Consider the following 11,748-nt stretch of genomic DNA (forward strand, 5'->3'; position numbering starts at 1 on the left):
GGTGCCTTCCTCCTCAGGGTGCCCTCCTCCTCAGGGTTCCCACTACCTCAGGGTGTCCTCCTCCTCAGGGTGTCCTCCTCCTCAGGGTGCCTTCCTCCTCAGGGTGTCCACCGCCTCAAATTGCCCTCCTCCTCAGGGTACCCAATACCTCAGGGTGCCCTCCGCCTCAGGGTTCCCACTACCTCAGGGCTCTCAGGGAGCATCAAACACTAGGTGCCCAGGGGCAGTAACAGGCCGTCACTACCTGGCTATGCAGGTGTTTGCAAGCAGTTGTAAAAGCCTTGCAGAGTGGTTCCTCTTTTATTTTTTCTTTTGTAAATTGAATCTGCTTGTAATAACCAACTGCCAAAGCATTTTTGGTCACCAATTCAAGTCTATGGAGGCTGCAGGGGTGGCAGAGGTGCAGCTCCCATCTATCAAATAATATTGTGGTCCCCAACCCCTGGGCCATGACACTGCTCTGGAGCTGGTGGTGATGTGGTAGCGGCTGGGGCACTGGCGCCTCTCCTCACCTTGCATGGACACTGCTAGGAGTGGCATAGCATTGTATGTAAGGCTTGCACTTCTCTGCCATTGCCGGCAGCTCTGCCAGCTTTCCTATGCTGCTCCGCTGCTCTTAGTTGATGTGTTGGCAGGAGGCAGAGCTGCTGGGGGTGGCAGAGTAGTGTAGGCTGTACATGTACCGGGCCGGGCCACTGAAGGTTGGGGACCACTGAAAAAATGAATGAGGAACAGAGACATTTAAGATGGAGTCAAGAAGAGTATATATATATATTTGGGGTTCAGTAAACATTTTTCAGTCAGCCTTCCAAGGTATGTGGGACAGATGTCAGAAGAATGTCGTTTCTACTATTTTTTTAATACTAGTGTGGTTTAGGGAATAGTCCTGCTGTTAGGAGGTTAGCACCCTAAGTGATAGTTCATGTCCTGCACTGACGGAGACATCATTATTATTATTAATAAACAGGATTTATATAGCACCAGCGCTGTACATTAAATAAGAACATATGTACATCTAAATCTAGATACAACCTAGGCATGTTTTTGTACATCTTTTGGAAAGATCACTTAACTGCACTGAGAAAAACTGGTAAGCTTCCATTGCTGACATCACCTAGTTTTTCCAATACAGAAAAATTTTCTTTACTTCTTTTCCTAGAGATGCGACAGGGAGCCATGAAATCTAAACAATATAAAAAGAAATCTCCTCTCATTAAGTTGTGTCCCTATTGGAGAATTTGTCTTCCCCTTTTCATTCACGTGACAATTGTAGAAGTTTGAATTTGCCATTACTTTCTATCTTAGTCAACAGCAAATAGAGAGGACACATACAGTAGTAAAAACCTCAAAGCTTGTAACATTGGCCTTTTTTGGCTACAGAATTCCTTTAAAACCTCCAAAATCTTCTAAAATATTTCCTGAAAGCAGAGAGTAATTTTATTATGTCACACAAAAATTCTGCTACTGTTTATCAAATGTATATTTTTGTAAAATGAATTCACTATATGGCAAGAAATCCTAATTTTTATAAACTAAATAAATTGTGAGTTAAATAAAAAACAAATATGTAAAGCTTTAAAACTGCAAAATATACTGTAGCCAAACAATCAATATGCAACGCTTAAATACCTTTATCAATTTCAAATTAAAGTGAAACCAAACCCCAATATACTCACCTGTCCCCTCTCTATCCTGGCTGCCTCCATCTTCTTCCTTCTCTTCCACATTTCAACCTTTTGCTATCTTGATTGGCCAGGGCCAGGATGATGTAACCCCGGAACCTGCAAGGGAAGTTGAGATGTTGCAGGTATCCTTGCAATAAATGCTGAGCTGCACATGCGCAGTTTAACAAATTTTGAGAGATGGGCGTTGATAATGCTGGTAAGAATACTTTTTGCAGAAAGGACATCACCTCCCCCTTGCTGCAATAAAGCCTTGCCTAGTGACATTTTTAAAGTTTTTTAGTTACACTAAACTGTAAATGACAGGAGCGAAATACACTTACATCATAAATTGACCATGCAGATTTACAGCTGCAGTAACCCCTCCTGTTTCCTTCTCCTTAATATGGAAATGTGAATTTCATCAGGGAGAGTGAAGGTCACTTGTAATGGCCACAGCAAGTGGGCAGACCCCAGAACTCCTACCAAAAGATCTATTAGAAACAGGTAGAAAGAGTCTCCACCAGGATCTGAAATATTGGTTTTAGATAAACTGAGTCTTTTTCCAAGACCATGGACTTCAGTGTATGTAGTTCAGTCACTGTACAATACACTTATTGTATCTGGATATTTTGCATCATACAGTTATTTGTTACTACATATTTCTTTTGAGCTCTATGCTATACTTGGAGCTCATCTCAACCTGGCCTTGGGACATCCTTATCAGCACTGTCCTTAAAATGATATCATCTTTCCTTAAACTTTCTCCTGAATACTTTAATATCTAGCTGCAGAGCTTTTTCTGTGTTTTTCTATTGTAAATAGCTGTATTATATCATTTGGTGATAAAGTATCCATGGTGCAGAATCCTAGAAACAAATTATAAATGCAGATGCATATTTTATTTTTTACACCCACTTCAGTTTCTTATGGTGTGCGTTCTTTTGCAGTTGATGGCTTGGGATGCATAATAATACCCACGCGGATTATATTCTCAAAGAAGAAAAACAGGTCAGGTATCTGCTGATCATTTTGTTTTCTGAAAACATCCTCACATATTTTATGTACAGCATGTGACCTAGTTTGCAAGGCAGTTTGTTTTACTTTTGTCTATCAGAATCAAACTCATAATCTGAATAAACTGAATGTGTAGATCTTGATTTTAGGTAAAATAACAGGGACAGGGAAAAATGCATTATGACACATCTTCATGCTTTACTATGTGTTGCAATGCATATGCATTGAGTTAAAATATTGGATTGTCTATGACAATGAATAGTAGCACAACATGCCAACGAGTGTACCCCTACAGTCTTGTGATCCTATAACTGATGAAAACTTACCATGGACAGGACCATTAAACAGGATATGACAAATGAATAAAATACCTGCCTGCAAGAGAATCTCCCTTGGTGGCTGGTTAGGCAAGGCATCAACATCAAGTTTTAACTTACATTCTGCAGTGTTTTCATCAGCAGGGGAATATTGCCTTGCACATTCAGCCAGCGAGGGAGTGATATGTCCAAGCAGTTTTCTCTACACATTGTAGTCATTCTGCTCTTAGAACACATGTAACATGGGCTTCTCTCTCTCTGAAAATTGCAAATTGTGACATTCTGATGATTGGCAATAAACACTGAATTGAGTAAAGGAGTAAAAGTGAGACACTGGGCCTGATTTAAAAGTTCTTCAAGTCTGAAGAAGATCGACTATCTACAGTATAACCTGGGTGATCCAGGAAAAACTGGAACAGGTTTGTCATTGGTTATTAAGTGCCAAATGTTTCTAATCCTACTGGACCTGATCCATTCCAGGTTTGCTGGTTTACCCAGGTTCACTCATGATAGTCCATCTTTTCTAGTCTTGGAGAGCTTTAATAAATCAGACCATTGTAAGCTGTAGCTATGTTTAATACATTTTTTATTGGTACAGAAGAAAAAAGGGAGTTGTGTTGTACAACAACGATACATATACAGAACAGCGAGGATCGTTCATAGACAGTTTATCAATGCCAAAGGAGTTCTAAGCTTCTCATGACATAAGTACTAATCATAATAACATTATTATTGTCAATAATATTAATATTAATAATAATAATAATAATAAACAGTATTTATATAGTGTCAACATTTTACACAGCGCTGTACACCCTGCACCCTGCCTTGTCCCAAGAGCTCACAACCTAAGAGGAGGGTTATGAAGCACCCAAAAGGAGGGGGAATATGAATAGTGGGATACGTAGTGATGATTTAAGAGACAGAAGAAGATGGGTTGGCAAGTTTGAAAAGATGGTTTTTGAGAGCTTTTAAATGTGCAGAAAGTAGGAACAAGCCGAAAAGGATGAGGAATAGCGTTCTAGAGAGTGGGGGCAGCCCATGAAAAGTATTGGAGTCATATATGTGAGAAGGTTATGAGTGGGGAAGATATTAGTAGGCCGATGGAGGAGCAGAGAGAGCGGCTGGGGGAATATTTTCCTATCAGGGCAGAAAGGTAAGTGGGACAGGAGCTGTGGAGCAATTTGAAAGCAAAGCACAGGAGCTTGAATTTGATGTGGGGAATGAAGGAGAAACCAGAAATAAGGGAAAAATGCTATGAAATCTTATCCAGGACTGAGGGAGACAAGTCAGGGTTAAAAAGATAGATTTGAGTGTCACCTGCATAAAGATGGTACTGTAAACCAAAGGATGATATGAGTTTTCCAAGTGAGGAGGTGTACTGAGAGAAGAAAACAGGTCCAAGGACTGACCCTTGGTGAACAGCAACAGGGAGCACTGATACATTGGACTTAATGATTTGGATTTGAAGTGGGTGATCAAAAATGTCAAAAGCAGATTAAAGATCTAGAAGGAGGAGAGAAAAGTTGCCCTGTGACTTAGCTCTTAAGGAGGTCATTGGCCACCTTAATAGTAGCTGTTTCAGTGGAATGGGCAGCATGAAAGTCAGATTGCAGGGGGTCAAGTGGAAAGTTGGTGTTGAGGTAATCGGTGAGTCTTTTATAGACAAGGCGCTTAAGAAGTTTGGAAAGCGAGGGTTTCTTCAGGATAGGGAGAATAATGGCATGTTTGAAAGCGGAGGGGTAGATACTAGTAGAAAGGGGGAGGTTTAAAAGCTGGGTTAGTAGGGGGCAGGGTGGAGAAATGGGCATGCAGTAGATCAGAGGAGATTAAGTCAAGTGGTAGTCAAGAGTAGATGGAGATGATAGAAAAAAGAGAGAAGTTTTCATTCAGAGTAACAGGGCTGAAATAGATTAGTGATGATTTACAGGCAGAAGGGGTGGATATAGATTGTGTGGTGTGATTTATCCAAGTGGTCCAAACTCACCAGAACTTCATTGTATCATGAAGTATAGCCTGCATATTTTGATTGAGGAGAAACCAAGCCATTTTGTGCCTAAGTTGGGTCACTATGGGTGTGGAGGACCACAAGGCCATTTAGCTGCTGTGAACAAGTAGGTTAATAGTCTTAATTGAATATTAGTGTATATAGATGTTTTTAAACTAAGTAAAACCTCAGGCTGATGCTTGGGAAATAAGCGACCGACTAACATATAGGCAATTTGACACACTGATATCCAATACACGCAGTCCCCGAGTTAAGGACATCCAACATACAGACGACTCCTAGATACAAATGTGCTTCCCTACTGGTTGGTGTGCAGGACGGAGGCTTGATAGGGGGGCGGTTTTCATGACTTTCATGACGGAAGAAAACTTTTGCTAAACACAGCTGTGCAACATATTGTAACTCTTTAATGACCAAGACAAACTCTGCAGCTGTTTCTCTTTGCACAAAGCACAGCTTGCTCAACTTACAATGAGGATTTTAGACAGTAACTGACACGGCGCTGCCTAATAATATGTTGAGACAAACATCTGTCCTAATTGCATTTATCAAAATAATGTATCTGTTCCAGCTTACATACAGATTCAACTTAAGAACAAACCTTCAGTCCCTATCTTGTATGTAACCTGAGTCTACCTGTACCTCCATATCACAGGACATTCCCCCCAGATGTGATACAAGGTACTTGCCACTTCACATGAGTCAGAAACATTTGGCTTAAATTGGGTGATCAAGACAGAATTGGTGCACAGAGCCCCCCGGGATACCTGTGTCATGCATCTCAGGAGGCTTATGGCTGATCCTGGCATTTTCCTACTTTGAGAGGAAAAAGAAATGCTGATCTCAGGCATGCACAGTCGAAGGATCTGCGGATCTGTTTGATTTTTTTTCCGGTTTAGTTCCTTTTTGCTAAAGTGTGCTACCAAATCTCTGTTCCTTGTCCTCCTGCACAAAAGCCAAGCTGAAGTTCTCCTCCCAACAAAGATTGATTCCTCACTAGAGTATCATACATGGTGGAGATACTCCACCTTGCTTTTTAGCTTGCTAGTCATGATAACAAATGCGCTCAAAGGCCAATAATGGTCTGGCTTTAGGGGAGGAACCCACTTTTCACTTCACTTAATGTCTTTTCCGTAAGTATTGCAAAATCTCAGAGCAGGGGGCATTATAGGCTTATCAGAAATATGCAAATTGCAATATCTCAGAGGGTGCTATAAAGTCGTGGAGCCTGTATAAGCCATGGTCCACCTACCAGCTGAACCTTCGTGGGTTTTCCATCCCTGGAGGCAAATGTGGGTTACCTATGATGATAGTGAGTGGCAAATGTAAAGATCTCAGCTTACTAGAGGATTTTATTGTGTCCTAAATCTGAAGGTAGTGCCTAAGTATTGGGTTTGAAGCATGTTTATCAGAGGTCGGAGGGATCCATTAACAATGCCTCATTTGATGTAGGTGCAATCTCCATTGCATACAGCGAGACCTACAGTGGAAGCCTGCAAGTAACATGGTATGCCATTAGAGGAGCTAACTGTGCAGAAATGTAGTAGTGGACAAAATGAGGCTCTAATAGACTCCCTTGAGTTTCCCTGGGATTCAGGGTCTACGAAAACCCTAAATTAATATGAAAACCTTCTGTTGCAATATATAAAGTATATGAGAAGGAATTTATGATCTAGCTTTGAACCCCACATGGGTTCCACATACTCTGATGACAAAGCACCTTCAGAAGTGAGTGATACCTTAGCCTTGCCTTGGGTACAACATCTACCTACCCACCCATCAGGGGGTGACATCCACCCACAGCCTGTCTGCATCAGTTGTTGCCCAAGCATTACGGGTTCAGGCAGGACTGACCCACTGCCATCTGTCTTATTTTGTGAAGACTTCAGCACAATAGCATAGGAGCAGGGGTTGTGGGGCATTCTGATGTCAGAAGAACATTCTGTGATGTAAAAAGGTATTTTGATACGAAGTTGTGGACACTGATGTTAAGTTGGGGACTCTGTTAAGGTGTGAAAAGTGGGGGATTGAGATGTGAAGGGGGGGGTTTCATTTAAATAGAGGAACTCCAATGTGAAGCAGGATCTGAAGTAAAGGGGGGCCAGATTTGAAAGGGGGCTGTTAATGTAAAGGTGAGAACTCTCATGTAAATGGACAATCCTGATGTGCAGAGGGACTTCTGATGTGAAGGAATTTGACTTAAATGGTAAGGTCAACAATGGATATCTGTGGCTCAAGACTATCAGTGTCAGTGCAAAGTTTGCTGCATATAGGAGGGGTCAGGTTCCAATTTCACATTGGTGCCCATAGTTTTGTAGCTATGTCAGTGCTCAGACATCTTTCAGATTACACCAGAAGTCACCAAATTTCACAGTAACACACTGCTTTTGTCACAATATATCATAAAATATGGAATCTGATATAAAGCAACATTTTAAAAGATATTAATAAAAACAAAATGTAAATAAATAACATTGACTCAAAACTTTAGATTTCCCTTTTAAACGTATGTTAGCTAAGGCAGTTCAGTGCTAGAAATTACTGAATAGCATAATCCTATCGCAAAGAAAAGATAAAAAGCAACCTTCTGTGAGAAAAGCTTTTGTGTCAATAGGTGACACAATGGTCAAGTATTTCTACGTTAGCATTTATTTCTACATTATTCTTCATTAGTAGAAGTTTGCCAGTTTTAAACATCTTCAAATATAGCAAACTAGTCTACCGTATCCAAATGCCTTATTATTGTTGTTATTATTATTTTTATTTTATTTTATTATGTTGAGTAAATAAATGGAATGAGACAACAAATTCATGTTTATTTTGCTAAATAATGGCTATTGTAGACCTAAGTTATGACCAAACAAGCAACTGCTGTGTGTGTGGAATATTTATGTTAATGTCAATATTATATTTATGCTTCGCATGGCATGCAAGATCAGCATAGTTATATTGATATCTGATGGTTTGGCAGGATATGTATAATGCTCCAGCAGTTATTTCTTTAAAGTAGAATTTCAGATACAGAATTTCTCATTGTGATAATTTATATAATCTGTCATTTTCTGCCGTATGAGTCCAAGTTGGAAAGATTTTCCCTCACTTTTTTTTTTTTTGGTGACAACATTTGGTGACAATATTACTATGGCAGTAAATGGAAGAAAGTCCTTGCATGTTTACTGTATTACTGGTCATTGCTGAGCCACCAGTCTGCCACCATTAGTAAATAGGCACTTTTTACCATTAGTAAGAATGGCAATCGCAGCTTCCCATACCTAAATTGGTGATTATCTTAAGAGTCGTGTTTAGTCCAAAAAGGTTTGATTTTCTTTTACCATATCAACACTTTAAAAAAGAGGATGGACAGACAAATGTCATTGTTTAGAAATAACTAGAAGTAGTGTTTTTGGCCAAACAATGTGTTTTCTGTTCAATAAACTACCCACTTGCAGGTGCAGGAACTAACCAACAGGAGCCCATAAAAAAATAACAAATATATATATATATATAATTAGAGTCAGGTGATTAAAGCCATCTGTATCCTCTGAGCCAAATTGTTCCCATTTAGGCATGAGTTTTACAATAAAATTAAATGATTTAGGGAAATTTCAATTATAAAACATCTTTAATTTTTTAACTTTGGCTATGTTTATTGGGGAGTCTCCAGGGCTCCCTGAATGGTCATATATATAGGTTCTTTATAAACTGTACCCAAATTGTGATAAGCTGTGCTGGCTTAGTAGTGTGGCTGAGGGAATTTATATACAAATATGGTTGAAATGGCAAGGGAAAATGTTGTTTTAGTCATTCTTATTTTTTTATCTCTGGGATATGTAATGATAACTATGTTAAGATATGGATCTCAAATATTATATTTACAGATTTTTTGTGTGGTATTGGTTGTGTTAAAGTACATTGCACCTAGGCAGTCCAATATTGTAGCTCCATTGCCATTATATTAAAGTAAGTGTCACACACAGAGAGACAGGACCACCGGGGGGCCTAAGAAGGTGGTGTGAACCCTGAGAAGGGCCAAGGCGGGGAGTCTAAGCAGTAACCAGGTCTTCTCCTGAGCCTCTTATGGTGAGGATGTTGCGCTGCTGGTTATGGCCAGGTTGCGTTCCTTGGGCACACCAAGGTGGGCAAGCACAGTACCAAATCACCAGGCAGGAGGATAGTCAAGGAATGCAGGGGTCGAGACAGGCAGCATGCAAGAGAGGTCAGGTCACACGCCACGGGTCAATAGCCAGGGATTCAGGAGACAGACAGCAATGACACAGGGGCCACTGCGGACACAAGGAACACTGGAGACACTGGAAACAGCAGGAGCCACGGGAGAAGCTGGGATATCCACACACAGACAGGAGCACAGGAACAGCACAGGGAAGTTGGCTGGGAACGAACAGACTGGACAACGAGGGGTTAACACAGGAGTTTGACACAGGAAACACTGAATCAAGCAGCATGTGTACAGGAACTAGTTAGCTGGACACAGAACTAGGGAGCTGGGCTCTAGTAAGACTTGAGTAANCAAGGAATGCAGGGGTCGAGACAGGCAGAATGCAAGAGAGGTCAGGTCACACGCCACGGGTCAATAGCCAGGGATTCAGGAGACAGACAGCAATGACACAGGGGCCACTGCGGACACAAGGAACACTGGAGACACTGGAAACAGCAGGAGGCACGGGAGAAGCTGGGATATCCACACACAGACAGGAGCACAGGAACAGCACAGGGAAGTTGGCTGGGAACGAACAGACTGGACAACGAGGGGTTAACACAGGAGTTTGACACAGGAAACACTGAATCAAGCAGCATGTGTACAGGAACTAGTTAGCTGGACACAGAACTAGGGAGCTGGGCTCTAGTAAGACTTGAGTAAGACTCATAGGTCATATTGCATTACGTATGGTGAAAAATCTATTTATGCCACATCCCTATTATTGAACATCATGAAAACAAAACCCAAAATTTACTTGGGGCTTTTTAGGCATGATTTTACATAATAGTTACAATGAAGACTCACCAATAAAACACTAAAATCCATTTATTTATGACATTTAAAATCCATATTATTCATATCAATTTTACATTTAACAAAATATATACATTTCCAAGCAGTCTCTTTATAATGCTGTTCTACGCGTTTAGCGGATAAATGTTTGCTTCCTCAGGTATACAGTGACAAATACCCACGTCCCCAGTCTGTTTTTGCAGATTAATGGAGCAGTTCTCAGAAGGGGTGGTATGAAAGACATGCTATCCTTGCGTCAATAAGGACACTTTGGTAGTTATGCAAAAAATGTTCAGATCAGTCCATACACAAGTGTACAGTGATTTCAATTGTGCTCTTGAAAGCTCTAGCAGACATATTTTCCACAATGTTTTATTTCCGAAGTTCATAGTAGTTTTCTGATACGAACTCTATTATCTTACCATTTACTGCATCAGTGTCCGCTAAATACAGAGAGGCTCAGAACTGTACTGTTTGATTTTTTTCAAATATGTCAATAGAATACATGTTAATGTGGGGTGTACTTACTTTTTCACATGATAGTATGTGATCAGGAATGGTGACTAATGCAGTTTATAAAAAAAAGAACGAAAGGAGAGTTTATAGTTGTGTCTTTATTTAAAAAAATATATATTATGCAGGGTAAAATATTTAAAAAACTACTGTAATTCTTCTTTAGCTGTCAGACAGGAATATAAGATGCACTGAAATACCCAATCAGGATTGGATAGTTTCCATCTAAAAGCACAGGATTCACACTATGTTCCTTAGGGATTGCTCCTACTAGAGTGTTTCGTTAACGTATATATTTGTGTTCATTTTTTACTTCTCCATGATTGTACCTTGCTAACACACTGCTGTACAATGTTGCGTGCCGTGCTGTTATTAGAGCAGCATGCGTGATTTGTGGCGTGCTGTGTTGGGCAGCCCATTCATTTATTCCTAACACAACATATACAGCACGAACAGCAAAGCATTGTCATTTTGGCCCAGGAAATTACTTCTTATCCTGTCCCGAGGTGCATTAAAATAAAAATACATTAAAATACTGTGTGGCTGATTGCAAATCCCTTCAACATTTACCCCAAAATAAATGTTGCTCAAATACAAGCAGGAAGTAAGAGTTATAAATATGTTTACAAATGTCTGTTTAGAATGCAGGAAAGCTATTAGAAGTACAGTATAAATAAAAATAATGAGGTCCTCAGTGGATATATTATTGAAATGTCAGTTGGGAGTTTGGTGTTTCTGATTTAATGTGTCTGTTTAGGCATGGCTTCAATATTACCCAAGCATTGTTGTCTCTCTGCCTTTATGCTGGGGAAAGAGAAAGTGAAAGTGGTGTGAATGTGGAAGCTGCAGGCCGTGCTGGGGTGACTACAGAAGGCTGTGTAGGCCCCTGGTGTCTGCACGCTGATCAATCTGCACTGTCACCATCACCTCTGACATCTACTAAGTCAGGTAAGTTTTTTTATTTGTCTTACAGGTAAGTCTTTTTATTTGTCTTACAGGTAAGCATCAATATTCCGTGTTCCTTTCTGTGTTTAATACTTTCGTTTTTAACATATGGAAGAAACATTTTAGTGTGAATCAGTCAGATCCCAGCATTATTAGTTTTCTGTTCAGCGTATCGCTGTTGTATCCTAAAATATTTTGCAATGTCTGTAATGAAAAGCGGTGAAGGAAAATATTTATATCATACAGCTGTTGCTTTGGGGGAAGCCTGCCTTCCTT

At 40.2% G+C, this 11,748-nt stretch overlaps 1 long non-coding RNA gene across 1 annotated transcript in view; it reads left to right on the forward strand.

Annotated features, from left to right (window-relative positions):
* LOC140334051 (uncharacterized) overlaps positions 1 to 11,742 on the forward strand; it is a 12,509-nt gene extending 767 nt beyond the window's left edge. Inside the window, exons 2-3 of the long non-coding RNA XR_011921471.1 lie at positions 2,612 to 2,672; positions 11,285 to 11,742. This is a non-coding gene — a long non-coding RNA (uncharacterized lncRNA). The remainder of the gene's footprint in view (positions 1 to 2,611; positions 2,673 to 11,284) is intronic.
* Positions 11,743 to 11,748: the final 6 nt, after the last annotated feature.

This window comes from Pyxicephalus adspersus, chromosome 6 (genome assembly GCF_032062135.1).
Source record: "Pyxicephalus adspersus chromosome 6, UCB_Pads_2.0, whole genome shotgun sequence".
Taxonomy (NCBI): Eukaryota; Metazoa; Chordata; class Amphibia; order Anura; family Pyxicephalidae; genus Pyxicephalus; species Pyxicephalus adspersus.